The sequence below is a fragment of the Pelobates fuscus genome, chromosome 10, assembly GCF_036172605.1.
Source record: "Pelobates fuscus isolate aPelFus1 chromosome 10, aPelFus1.pri, whole genome shotgun sequence".
NCBI lineage: Eukaryota > Metazoa > Chordata > Amphibia > Anura > Pelobatidae > Pelobates > Pelobates fuscus.
The window spans coordinates 88433938-88447522 of record NC_086326.1 but is presented as its reverse complement, the minus strand read 5'-3'; the positions used below and the strand labels follow the sequence as shown (position 1 = coordinate 88447522).

At 39.8% G+C, this 13585-nt stretch overlaps 1 protein-coding gene across 1 annotated transcript in view; it reads left to right on the top strand.

Moving 5' to 3' along the window:
* Positions 1-11046: 11046 nt before the first annotated feature.
* MICU1 (mitochondrial calcium uptake 1) overlaps positions 11047-13585 on the top strand; it is a 242741-nt gene continuing 240202 nt past the window's right edge. The window contains exon 1 of the mRNA XM_063434676.1: positions 11047-11180. The gene's annotated coding sequence lies outside the window, so the exon portion shown is untranslated. The remainder of the gene's footprint in view (positions 11181-13585) is intronic.

Below are 13585 nucleotides of genomic sequence, written 5' to 3'. Positions count from 1 at the left end.
ACAAGACTATTTAATTTGAAGATCCATTTCATCTCTTCTTTGCTGAGTTTCTGGTTAAAGTCTCCCCCCTCCAATCTTTATCCACTCTACTTAATCCTAAAAACTGACTCCCTAACGGAGATTGATTATGATGAATCTTGTAATGTAGGGGTACACTATGATTCTCTCCCCCCTTTATTATATTCCTACTATGTTCCTCGATTCTGACATGGAGTGGCCGAGTGGTTTTTCCCACGTAATTTAATCCGCAGGGGCATTGCTTAACATAAATAACATTGTTTGTATGGCATGTAATCACATCTCTAATTTCATATTCTTTTTTCTCCTTACTCATGAATTGTGTGATTTTTCTTTTTTTATTTCCTGTTCTTCTGTACCCCAAGCATTGTCCACAACCAAAAAAAAACTTTTTCTTGCTGAAAAAATGTACCCTTATTTTTCTTCTCTTTAATAAAACTAGATGTAAGCATACTTCGTAAATTTCTTACACCTCTATGGATAAATTTAGGTTGTGGCGGTAGTATATTTTCTAATAATGGATTCAGGCGAAGAATAGGCCAAAACCTTTTTACAATATTCCTAATTTTATAATTTTCAGTGCTGAAATTGCAAATAAATGGCACTCCGTCCATATTATGTTGAATACGGTCCTTGTATTTCAAAAGGTTATTACGATCTGTGTCCCTAACCTGTACTCTTGCTTCTTCTAATTTAGTAGCTTCATATCCCTTTTCTAAAAAGTCCTGTTTAGTTTTCATTGACTGATTATTATAGTTCTCCAAATCCGTACAATTCCTCCTAATGCGTAAAAATTGCCCTCTAGGGGCCTTCTCTAGCCAAGGAGTAAAATGACAACTTGCCCTTTCAATACAACTATTAGCATCTACTGCTTTAAAGTGGTTTTTGGTTTTAATATTTCCTTCCTCTATAAAAATAGTTAGATCCAAAAAAGATATTTCTCTATCACTCCAAGTGCTTGTAAGGCTTATCCCCATGTATTAAAATTCAGAAAAGTTAAAAATTCTTCTAAAAGTTGGACTCCTCCTTTCCAAATAAAGAAAATATCATCAATATAACGGCCATAGGTAACCAAGCTCGCCCCCCAGCTATGCCCTGCATATATAAAATGCTGTTCCCAATATGCCATAAACAGATTGGCATAGCTGGGGGCGAACTTAGTCCCCATGGCCGTCCCATTCATTTGCAGAAAAAATTCTCCCCATACCAAAAATAGTTATTCTCTAGGATTAGTCTAATGCCTTCCATGATATACTCCGTTTGAGTCTCCAGAAAATCTGAATTATTGTTTAAAAAATGGGCTACTGCTCGACATCCATACTCATGGGGTATATTACTATAAAGTGACGCAACGTCACATGTTACTAGCTAAAAATTTTCCTCCCATACGCAGTTTTTGAGCATATTTAATACTGCTATGGTGTCTTTTATATATGATCTCGTATTTTGTACCATGGGTTGTAGTTGTAGATCTATATAGTGCGAAAGTCTACTGGATATTGCATCTATCCCAGCCACTATTGGCCTACCTGGGGGGTTCGTGGTACTCTTGTGCACTTTGGGTAGAAAATAAAAAACTGGAACCTTTGGATGTATGATAGTTATAAAATTGAATTCTTTCTGACTCAATATTCCTGCATCCAATCCCCTTTTCAAGAAATCCCTAAATTTATCCTGAATCTCCAGACTTGGATTAACTACCAACTTTCTATAGGTCACTCCTTCTGTCAGAATTCTTACGGCTTCTTTGTTGTAGGATTCTTTAGTCATAATGACTATACCCCCCCCCCTCCCTTTGTCCGCTGGCTTTATAACCAGCTCTTCTCTATTTTTCAATTCCCTAAGAGCTTTTCTTTCCTGTATATTCAAATTATCCTGGAATTTTACTTTAAGATCTAGTTTTTTGCACTCATTCAGGACCATGGTCTCAAACGTAATCATTTTATCACTTATCATCTGTTTAGGAAAAAAATTTGATTTCTTTTTGAGGTTCGTATGTTTAAATTCGTTTTCCATATGTATCTGTCTTTCCATAGGGTTTTTTATAAAGAATTTTTTAAGGCAGAGATTTCTTTTAAATTTATTCAAATCTACATATAAATCAAAAGGATTGATATGTTGGCTTTTAACCCTTTTTTGAGGATCTTAACTTGTTCTCTAGTTATTATTGTTTCACTAAAATTATATATTCCCATCTTACTAAGGTCTCCATTGAGCTCTCTGTCTTCTAATCTTTTTCTTTCCTTTCTCTCCTGTCTTTCTTTGACTGATTTTCCCCCTCTTTTTCCTCTTGGAATGACTGACAGTCACACAGAGAGACAGGCAGGCACACAGACAGGTAGGCACACAGACAGGCAGGCACACAGACGGACAGGCACACAGACGGACAGGCACACAGACGGACAGGCACACAGACAGGCAGGCACACAGACAGGCAGGCACACAGACAGACAGGCAGGTAGGCACACAGACAGGCAGGCACACAAACAGACAGGCACAAAGACAATTACCTCTTTCCATTATGGCTGGAAGGGGGTAGTGGAGGCAGTGCAGCGCCTGTAGTCAAGTTGGTGGGGAAGCAGGGACTCCTTCTTGCTTCCCACTTCATGTGCAGCAGTTACCAGGGGCTTCTGATAGGCTTTAAACCTGCCTCTGCTGCCTTTGTAGCTCTGCCTCCTGTTAAGCCCCGCTCCCCAGTAAGCTCCAACCGCTGCCGAGTTGCTTTTTTTTTTCATAGACCCGGGTGGAGAATAATGAAATCCTCCACCCAGGTACCTGCTCTAGCACCCCCCTGCACTCCTGTCACCCGGCCATGTGTGAGCTGTGTTGGCCGCATGCATGGCCAGACTAGAATGAAAACCAGCCCTGAAAATAATTGCATACCAGCCCAACAGCATACAAATGAATACACTGCCCCCACCCCCATCCCTCCACTCTAATACAATACACTGACCCCACTTCCTTCCACCAATTTAATACACTGCCCTTCCTCCCAATTTAATACACTGCCCACTCCCCCATCCCTCCACTCTAAATACACTCTAATACACTGCCCACTCATCCCATCCCTCCCGCCCTGAAAATAATTGCATACCAGCCCAACAGCATACAAATGAATACACTGCCCCCACCCCCATCCCTCCACTCTAATACACTGCCCCCTCCACCCTTCCCTTTCCCCAAATTCAATACACTGCCCCCACTTCCTTCCACCAATTTAATACACTGCCCTTCCTCCCAATTTAATACACTGCCCACTCCCCCAATTGAAAATACTGCCTACGCTCCCTCTCCCCAATTTAATACACAGCCCCCTCCCATAAATACACTGCCCCCACTCCCCTCAATTTTAAAACCTGCCTTACCCCCCAATTTATTACACTGCCCTCCCCCTTCCTCCTCCCAATTTAATATACTGCTCTCCCCCATTCCCCCAATTAAATACACTGCCCTCCTCCAATGTAATACACTGCCCTCCCCCTCATTCCCCCAATTAAATACACTGACCTCCCCCCAATTTAATACACTACCCTCCCCCTTACTCCCCCCAATTTAATACATTGCTCTTCCCCCTCCCCCTAATGTAATACACGGCTCCCTCCCCGCAATTTAATACATTGCTCTCCTCCATCCCCCAATGTATTACACAACGCCCTTCCCCAATTGAATATGCTGCGCCCCCTCCCCCCAATTTAATACATTGCTCTAACCCCAATTTAATACACTGCCTCCTCCCCCCTAGCACGCGATCTACCGCGCAAATAGGAAAGTCAATCTTTCCTATCTTGCGGCTGATCACAGCCAAAGCACAAAGCGGCCCCAGGGCAGGCGGTCTACCGGGAAATTTCCTGTTATCCTGGTAGGCCAGTCCGGCCCAGGACGCATGGCGCCCCCTGCTCCATGGTGCCCTGTGCTCTCTTGGGAATGTGTGTCATATGGAGGATGGAATAAAGGTTTGATTTGATAGATGACTTTTGTTTGGCCAAGAGTGTGATTCCCTTCAGTGAGTCTGAACTGTTTTCTGGCATATTGGTTACGAAAGAATAATCCCTCCCTGTTTATCAAGGACTGGGTAATATAGAGAGTCATTCAATAGGTAGATCATGGTGATAGATATGCATCGTGTCATATGAGTCGTATGTCTGTGATGTATAATAGATTCCTTATGATTGTACAAAGTTTACAAAATATATGTAAAACACCTTACTATCACATCAGATTAATTCAAGCTGCATTTAATTCCATTAAGCGTGAAGAAGGATATATTTTGCTTATTAATGTTATGTTCAACCTTAGTAAACTTTCTATTCCTCTGAGCTATTAAATCTTCTAGCTGTTCTATCTCTTTAATTAAACCAAATAATTGTGACTGAAATGCTACATCCTATCTTATAGATGATAAAAAAAATCATATACGTAGTATAGTTACATAGTTACATAGTTACATAGCTGAAAAGAGACTTGCGTCCATCAAGTTCAGCCTTCCTCACATATGTTTTTTGCTGTTGATCCAAAAGAAGGCAAAAAAAAAAAACAGTTTGAAGCACTTCCAATTTTGCAACAAGCTAGGAAAAAAATTCATTCTTGACCCCAGAATGGCTGTCAGATTTATCCTTGGATCAAGCAGTTATTACCCTACATTGAAAGATTATATCCTTGAATATTCTGTTTTTGCAAGTATGCATCTAGTAGCTCTTTGAACATCTGTATGGACTCTGATAAAACCACTTCTTCAGGCAGAGAATTCCACATCCTGATTGTTCTTACAGTAAAAAAACCTTTCCTTTGCCTTAGACGAAATCTTCTTTCTTCTAGTCTAAACGCATGACCTCGTGTCCTATGTAAAGTCCGGTTTGTGAATAGATTTCCACACAATGGTTTGTATTGGCCTCGAATATATTTGTATAATGTTATCATATCCTCTCTCAGGCAACATTGTTCTAAACTAAATAGGTTTAAATTTGTTAACCTTTCTTCATAGCTGATATGTTCCATTCCTTTTATTAATTTTGTAGCCCGCCTCTGCACTTTTCTAGTGCCATAATATCCTTCTTTAGAACAGGTGCCCAAAATTGCACAGCATATTCAATGTGTGGTCTTACCAGTATACTTAACTACTTTACTGGAAACCATTTAAACAGGCATTCTGTAACGTCATGGTGCTTACAGTTCCCCTGTAATAACTTGAAGTGAGAGTGGTGGGAATTTCTGGTAAAAAAAAGACCTTAGACAAAAAACAGGAGATTAAGGATAAAAGGCAAGCAATGGATTTATTTTTATGCAAACTAAAGAATGCAGTAAATAAGTTACAGTCCTTCCAACGTGACTTAGATGGGACAGCCCTGATTTAGGGGTCCTGCCCCACCATCCTGATTTTGTCCCCTGGTGTTCTGTATCAGGAAAGTCAGCACAGAGTAATGGTTACTCTCTATAGACGTGCTCGCGCCACGCTGAGGGCACTGGAACGATGCAGACAGCATTTCAGCAGCACTCTCTGATTGGTTTGCACTGAATAGGCCTGGCTGCAATCCTGTCGGTCAGTCTGGTAAGCATTCATTAGAAAATAGAGGAGGGGAGAGTATCAGTCTCCCCTATTGAGGGCGCTAATCACTGTGACAAAAAGAATATAGTGTAAAAAAATTACAAATTTATTAATAACAATTCATATAAAATTCATGATTGTAAAACAGTACAATTACAAGACCAATACTAAAAGCCACAATCACCAACCACTAGCTCACAAGTATAAAGATGTTACCAAAAAACCCTAGGTCGCGACTCTATGGGCTGAATATACTTGCTGCTTATTAGTGTAATCGTGATGGTGAAGTGGGCGGTAAGCATTCATGCCAGGCCGACACACATCTTTTCTGGGTGACACGATTGCTCCTTTTATAGGTAGGCCCACTCATTTTGTATTCCACCAGCAACGTAAATTGCATCACTAGCTCACCCTCCCTCGAGGCTTGCCCACCCTGTTCTATCGCATATATCCCAGAGTTGGGAGGTATGCAATATTTGCAAATTTCGTTTTTTTCCCCCAGGAACGGTAGGTGGTGTGTAAGCCTGTTTCATACATGTCTGGCTTACTGATAGATGCTCTAACTGGCTCCAATCAGGCTACCTATGCAGGATGTCACATCCAGCGTCAAGCAAAACCCCATACGAAAGCATTGCGTCAATGGTTTCCCATGGGAAAGGTCTAATGCACACACGGTGCTCAACGCCCATGCGCATTAGTCCCCCCCATCAACTGACGTTGGCAGAGGAGTATTGTGACCCAGCACTGAGCGACAGTGGGCCGAGGTTCAGTGAAAGAAACCTTTCATGAACGTGGGGAGATCACTGGGGAGGAAGTGGGCACTAGGCAGAGGGACACTACAGTGTAAGGAATTCAGTTTTGTAATCCTAACACTAAAATGTTTCTTTAAATATGAAATTTGTATTGTGCAGCTCAGGAATTGAGGTCAGTGTGAGTTTATACATTCAATTTAGACTGTAAATTGTAGCTTGCAGGCAGGGAACTGAAGATGAACAGCATCATTATTTTATTTTATCCAGTCTAACATCATTTTGTTATTCCCTTTCAGCACTGTGGAATTATTCAGATTTTAGTAAAAAAAAAAAATAGATAATAATCCATTAATAGACCACACATTTCATACTAGTTTATTACTTATGGGAGTTGGGACTTAACGGAAATCTAAGAAAATCAACCTAATATTTAATCTACTACTAATACAATTTACTTACTATTTTAACCTACTTCAAATAGTACAAATATTACTATATCATACCACACCACCTAACATTTGAAAAGGACACTTTCAATTTAGGAGTGTAATTGGGGTTGTGGCCCAGGGCGGGGATGTTCTGCGAAATATTAGGTGAATTACTAATAACAATGTATACAACTAAAATGTTATTTGAACAAGAACAAAGTATCTTAATTACACAAACTGACTTCTAAATGTATTTATTGTTGTTTAACCCCTTCAGGACACATGACGTGTGACATGTCATGATTCCCTTTTATTCCAAAAGTTTGGTCCTTAAGGGGTTAAAGATACGTTACTGTGTGCTTTATTGCTGTGGAGTTCTGTTATACACCCAGAAAGACCACCAATATGGAGCACCTAGAAAAGAGGGACATTAGAACAGAAAAGAGGGATAGAAGAATTTTGGCCCAAAGTAGGGACTGTCCCTCCTAAATAGGGACACTTGGGAGGTATGCTATACACTTACAAATACATATCGTGCTTGCACACTTCCCTACATTGAAAGATATGCAAACAAGATGGAGGCAGTAGCCCATCTGCCACTGATGCAATTTTACTATCAAACAAGTCTTCAAACAAGTGCACTCTTCTACGGAAAAGCGCTGTGGTAATTGTGTTCACACTTATGGGGGCTTTTCTTAGAAGTGTTGCACCAGGGATCACTCCCAGCATTTTAGTGACAGTTCTGTTTCAAATGCAAAATTCATATTCCGCAACTTATTCCCTGTGCATATTTTGTTTTATAAAAATACAAGTACACTACCCAATCCATCATATTGGTCCTCCAGCTATGACTCTGTGTGTGTAAAAACAGAAGATCATTGCTTTTATTCAGCCAGTCAGTATTATTCCAAATGTTAAATCTCTGATTTATTTGAACTGTCGCTTCCCAGGATTATTTAGACTTTTTATTATTATTTTTTATTTGTGGCTTAAATTGTACAAATGTGTGTTTGGGAGTCTGAGAAATGAAAATGTAGAAACCTACACTGCTGCATATATACCTCTATATATGTCACAGAAAAGAGACATTGTCACAGAAAATAGCTATTGGTGGTGGAATTTTTTGGAAAGAGAGTTAAGAGGAAAACGTTCAGTAAATATTTTGGCATAAATAGAGTAAATAAGCATTAATATGAATAGAACATTAAAAAAAAAAAATTAAAAATGTAAGTGCCTTAATGTTTATACATAACCTGCAATCTTTTAATGCTCTAATGCATTGTGTGCATGGCTTTGCTAAAACTGATGTCAGTTGCTAAACCTTTAAAGGGACACTGTACTTCCCAATTGCCCCTATTTTGGAGGGACAATCCCTATTTGGGGCCCAATATAGTCCTATGGTCCTATGCCCCTTTTTTCTAGGAGCTCCTCATTGCTGGTGTGTCTAAGTGTATACCAGAGCTACACAGCAATAATACACTCGGTTATGAGTCTTTAAAATCACAATAAGAAATCAGTCTGTGTAAAGAAGACACTATGATTTCTTGTTAAACAGCAATAGCACAAAACGCGTGGACAGTAACTGTAGCGGAATCCTCCACTACTGTGGTACTTGGAAAGGACTGCAGGTCAGCCTCCTTCCCACTGACTATGGGTCCTGGCCTGGAATGGGGTTCTGTTTTGGGGAGGCAGGTACATCGGGGACATTCAGACTGCTTTACCCCCTCGTTCGGGCTTGCCATTGTTGCGAGGTTGGAATATCCCTGTTTTAAAAGGGTATTTCTCCAGACTTGTTATGACTCTCCATTGCCCACTGTTGGTGAAACTGGAAAATGCATTAATTTGTATCACATACAATATGCAAATTAGAAAAGTGCAAAAAAAAAGACCGGTTGCATTGGTTTTTTCATAGTTTGGAACGTTGTGATTGAATTATATATTTGATGTAGCATTATCTTGTTTATTTATCAAGTTATGTTTGTTTGTTTATAGTTTCATGTTTTTCACCACATATTTAAGGACAAGTCAGCAAAGGTTACTACTTGTTTAAATTAAAGTAGTGTGTGTTAATTCCTTCTGGAACTGTAAGTGATGGTTTGATATTTGGGGATCCCAGTAACAGAGTCTTTGGACCTGTTGGCTGTCTGCTTGGTCTTTTCACCATTCTTGTGCTAGAGAGGGACCCAAAAAATGTTCTTGCACCAGAGCCCTCTCTACATTAGTTCCGCCACGGTCTCCAGGTGCTCCAGGATGCGGACTCGGCGGAGGTACTCAGTCAGAGTACAGTAGCCTTATGGGATATGTTGTTTGCAGTCACTTGCTGATTCTATTTTTAAATCTAAAAGTCTGGAATAAAAGAAAATAATTTTCATTTTAATTGAACCTCTATGTTGCTGTTTATTTTCAGTTGATGTACCCCATGATGGGAAAGCATTGGATCACCAGGATCGAGGGGAAGGCAGGGGTACAGCACACCAGCGGAGTAAAGGTAAATAAAACTTTTTTGTTTTTGTTTTGCGGGAGCCAGATATTCAGATAGGTAGAGTAACACAATAGTGTAGTGAACTTTCTTCTGAAACTCATCCGTCTATTTTTGTTCTAAGAAATTAAGTATATGCCATGCAAGAAATTGCCAGGAAACTGAAGATTTCGCACAACACTGTGTACTTATCCCTTCAAAGAACAGTACAAACTGGCTATAACCAGAATAGAAATTAATAGAAACATTAAACTATAAATAAAACACCAGCATCAATGTCAACAGTGAAGAGGTTACCTTAGGATGCTGCCCTTCTAGGCAGAGTTGCAAAGAAAAATCCATATCTAAAATTAACCAATAAAAAGAAGATTAAAAAGGGAAAAGATTAAAAAGGGAAAAGCCCACTGACATTGGATAGAGCAAGAAAGTGTTATGGACAGATAAATGTAAGTTCAAGGTGTACGGATCACAAAAAAACATTCATAAGATGGAGACCAAATGAAAAGATACCGTAGGAGTGCTTTACACCAACATGGTGTCAGGCCCACACTGCTTACTTTGCACTCCCCCGCCACGTCTGTCCCACGTTTCCACAAAACACTGCCTTTTCTTCAGTGTCGAATCTCATTCGACTCTGCCACAACTTCCTCCTCGAGTCTCCGGGATGACAGTCAAATCAATGCTCCTCACAGAGAAACTTTGGGGACATTATGGGCATGCTCAGCACTTGTGTATGCCCTGTATTCAATGATTCTCTATGGCTGATCATGGGCACTGCACATGTGAGATGACATCACGGTATGAGAGGGGGGAAGTAAGATACCTTGCTCTTATATGTAGAGGGATTGGAGGCGTGACTTGAGGTTGTTAAAGTGCCTACAGTGTTTGTTTAATGGAGTGACCAGCACAGCCACTTATTGCGCTGTTGTGGGAGTAGCTTGATGATAGGTACGACAATCCATCTTGTGGGAGGTGCTTCAGAAATCATGGAATAATGGAATGGAATAAGCATGGGCCGAATAGTTCTTATCTGCCGTCACATTCTATGAAATCGTCTCATTTAACCTCAGCAAATAGACAACTATAATACCAGAAGTCTGCAAGGCTGTAATTGCCGCACATGGAGGACTGTTTGACAAAAGCAAGGTTTAAAGTACGCAATTAGTATTTTCCTTAAAATTTGTTATTTTCTAACCTTGTCATGTATGTTTTCACAGAATATTAGGAAATCTCCAAGTCACCCCAAACATTTGTCCACTAGTGTACATTCAGAAATAAAATGGAGCGCATCATAAAGTTCAGCATAACTTATATGTAATTTCCAATGCTTTCTTAAATGGTTTCATTTACAGAAACGTGTCGGTTTCCTTTACAAGTAACAAACATATGCCTCATCGCCTTCAAAGTGATTTCTAGACTTTTCAAGAAACATTTGAAACACCAGTAAAAACAAATATATCAGCTTGCAAGATGAAAACCTGGACAAGATAGATTGCTAGATCACATGCACAATATTTGAGCACCAAGGTTCAGTCGTTCAACTTTAATTAAAAATATACTAAAGCCAATTAAAAATAATTAAAATTAGAAAAAAACTAATTACAAATGAAGTCAATACAATAACTTGCAAGGACTATATAGGTGGCCTCACGGATATTAATGCAATTTTATTTATCTGATGTATTAACAATGTTTACAATAGCTTCAGCCAAATGACGCACTAGCAATGTTTACAATAGCTTTTAGCCAATAAAGTTTTAAGAACAGACGCAGAGGTTGCCGGGAGTTGTAGTTACCATTCCTTCCAATAGACGTCTCTGGAGTGTAACAGCGAGCGGCTCGGGCAAGAAGAGAGGGAACTGAGACGGGTAGTTTAGTTCCGGTCGGAGTATTCCCTCAAAGCTAATCGTAGTTGGACTGCGAGACCAGGAAGACGCCCAGGCTGGGAGACGTGAGTTCAGGTATAGTGATGGCAACCGCGGCTGTGTGTGTGTATGTCAGTGCCTAGGTATGGGCGAAGCCTGGCAAGGGTGTGCACTATTGGCAGATGCACCCACCAGTGTGTCCTATTGATGATTAAAGTACAGCAGTGCCCAGTAACCTCACTGCCAGCCTTACCTTCATGGCATGTCATTCACCTCAATTACTTTGGGACAGCCAAACATTGGTGCTTTATGTTTTCTTGACTTCTTTTACTTCGTGTTCAGCCAGCTTGCTGTAAATGTTTAAAATAATAATAATAATAATAATAATAATAATTTATTATTATTATTATTATTATTATTATATATATATATATATGTATGTGTGTGTGTGTGTGTGTGTGTGTGTGTATACACCCACACACAGAACTGGCTGTTGCGCAATTCCTTCATATCTGTACAAGGAAAATGTTGCATCCTTTGAAATGTCAGCATTGGTTTTGAAAAGAAACATTATTATATAAATTAAATAGGGAAAATAAAAGCAGGACTCCTGGAGCATATTGCTATTACTAAGCGCCATGTTAAGTATGTCACACATGATAAACCGTGTACTGAACATTGATTTGTAAAATTCAGGCTTAAAGAGCAACATTGTAATTGTAGGTCAGTTGGGGAATTGTCCAATATCACCAGTTATTAACCTTAATTTAGCATTTGTGCTTTTAGTTCACTGTTGGATTGTCTAGATAAAAAATGATATATTTTGTTTTTAATTTCATTATGAAGATAAGACGTTAAAATGAAATCAAGTGAAATAATGGCTCATTCTTGTCCTTGAGGACTAATCTTCTTATATAAATATTTGGCTTGATGAGGTTTATAGCATGTGTAGTCTATCCCCCACCCACTGTTTCAATCATCATCATGATGATTGGAACTGGATTGTAAACTGGTAGCAGTCATACTGTGTCATACTGCCGCTAGTTTATAAACAGACCTATTAGCTGTTTAGCAAAGTAGTTATGGTGCATACACAGTCTTTACTATTAAATAAAGCCCTACAGGATTATTTGGGTCTTCTTCAGGGATTGGCACATTTCGTTATAGCTGATCTGTAAACATATCTAGATTTATTCACTAGTCACCAGATTATAGTGCATTGAAAGCTAAATTGCAGACCTCCCAACTGCTCCGTTTTTGGCAGGACAATCATGATTTTCGAATTCTGTCTAGCCATCTCAATTTAGTTCTCCAAAAACGTGACACCACGTAACACTACACAACTAGCATAGTGGTAGCATCCCATTTGCTTAATTTTCAGGGCAATAGGACCCTGCAGAGAGTACTGAAACAGAGCTCCATGCAGAATTACCCCTTTAGTAGGTTGGCCTGGCTGACTGGTAATTCGGGTGGACATGCCTTTTTGGGAAGAGTCAGTGATACAATGGAGATCGTGTTTATACTCTGTATTAGACTGTTATTTAAAGTACCATGACCACTTAAGCGATTTAAAGTGGTTATGGTGCCTGAAGTATTTATGAGCAGTGTTTCGCTTTGGAACATTGCACATACAGAATTTAACCTCTCTGCTTCCAGAGGTGTAACTTCATCTCTGGCCATGTGATTAGTCTGTATTTAGCAAGAGTACTGGGCTGGCTAATGTCACATTTCTTTGCACATAATTGCATTCTTTGGCATAGAGTGGTCAGCTGACGCTCTCAGCCATTGAATGATCAGCGGTATCAACTTACAGAGCTATAGAAGCCGGTTGTTGTCACTGGCCACATGATTGCAGTCGACATCAGGCAGGAACCCAGATAAGAGGGCAAACCATTGCAAAACTGTTTGCCCCATTACCGGGAAATGGGGTCAGGGTACACCTAGAATCATAACCACTACAGCTGGCTGTACTGGCTACGGTGCTTGGAATAACCCTTTATGTAAAGTTTTGTTTTGGCTGTTCGTATACTTTTTATAGATACAGTCATTTAAATTTTATTAGAATAATGTTGTCATCTTAGTAATGCTTAATGAGAGAGTTTTATGTGTGCTAGTTGCATAGGTTATGGTGCAAACAGCTGTCATGTCTCATTCTCCCTTCTGTCTTTTGACCTATGACTGCATTGATTTGTAAATGTTAACTATAACCTCCCTCACTAGAGTTGAGTGGACACCTGGATGTTCGGGTGTACGGCGGGTTTGGCTGAACTTTGAAAAAACAATCCGGGTTCGGGATCGAACTTGACCCCGAACTCCATTGAAGTCAATCGGGACCCGAACTTTTGGGCACAAAAATGCCTCTAAAAAAGTCCTGGAAAGGGCTAGAGGGCTGCAAAAGGAAGTAAAATGGGGGTAAGAGTAGGACAAGTGCCCTGCAAACAAATGTGAATAGGGAACTCACTTAAAATAACATAAAATACCTAAAAATTCAAAATTCAGCT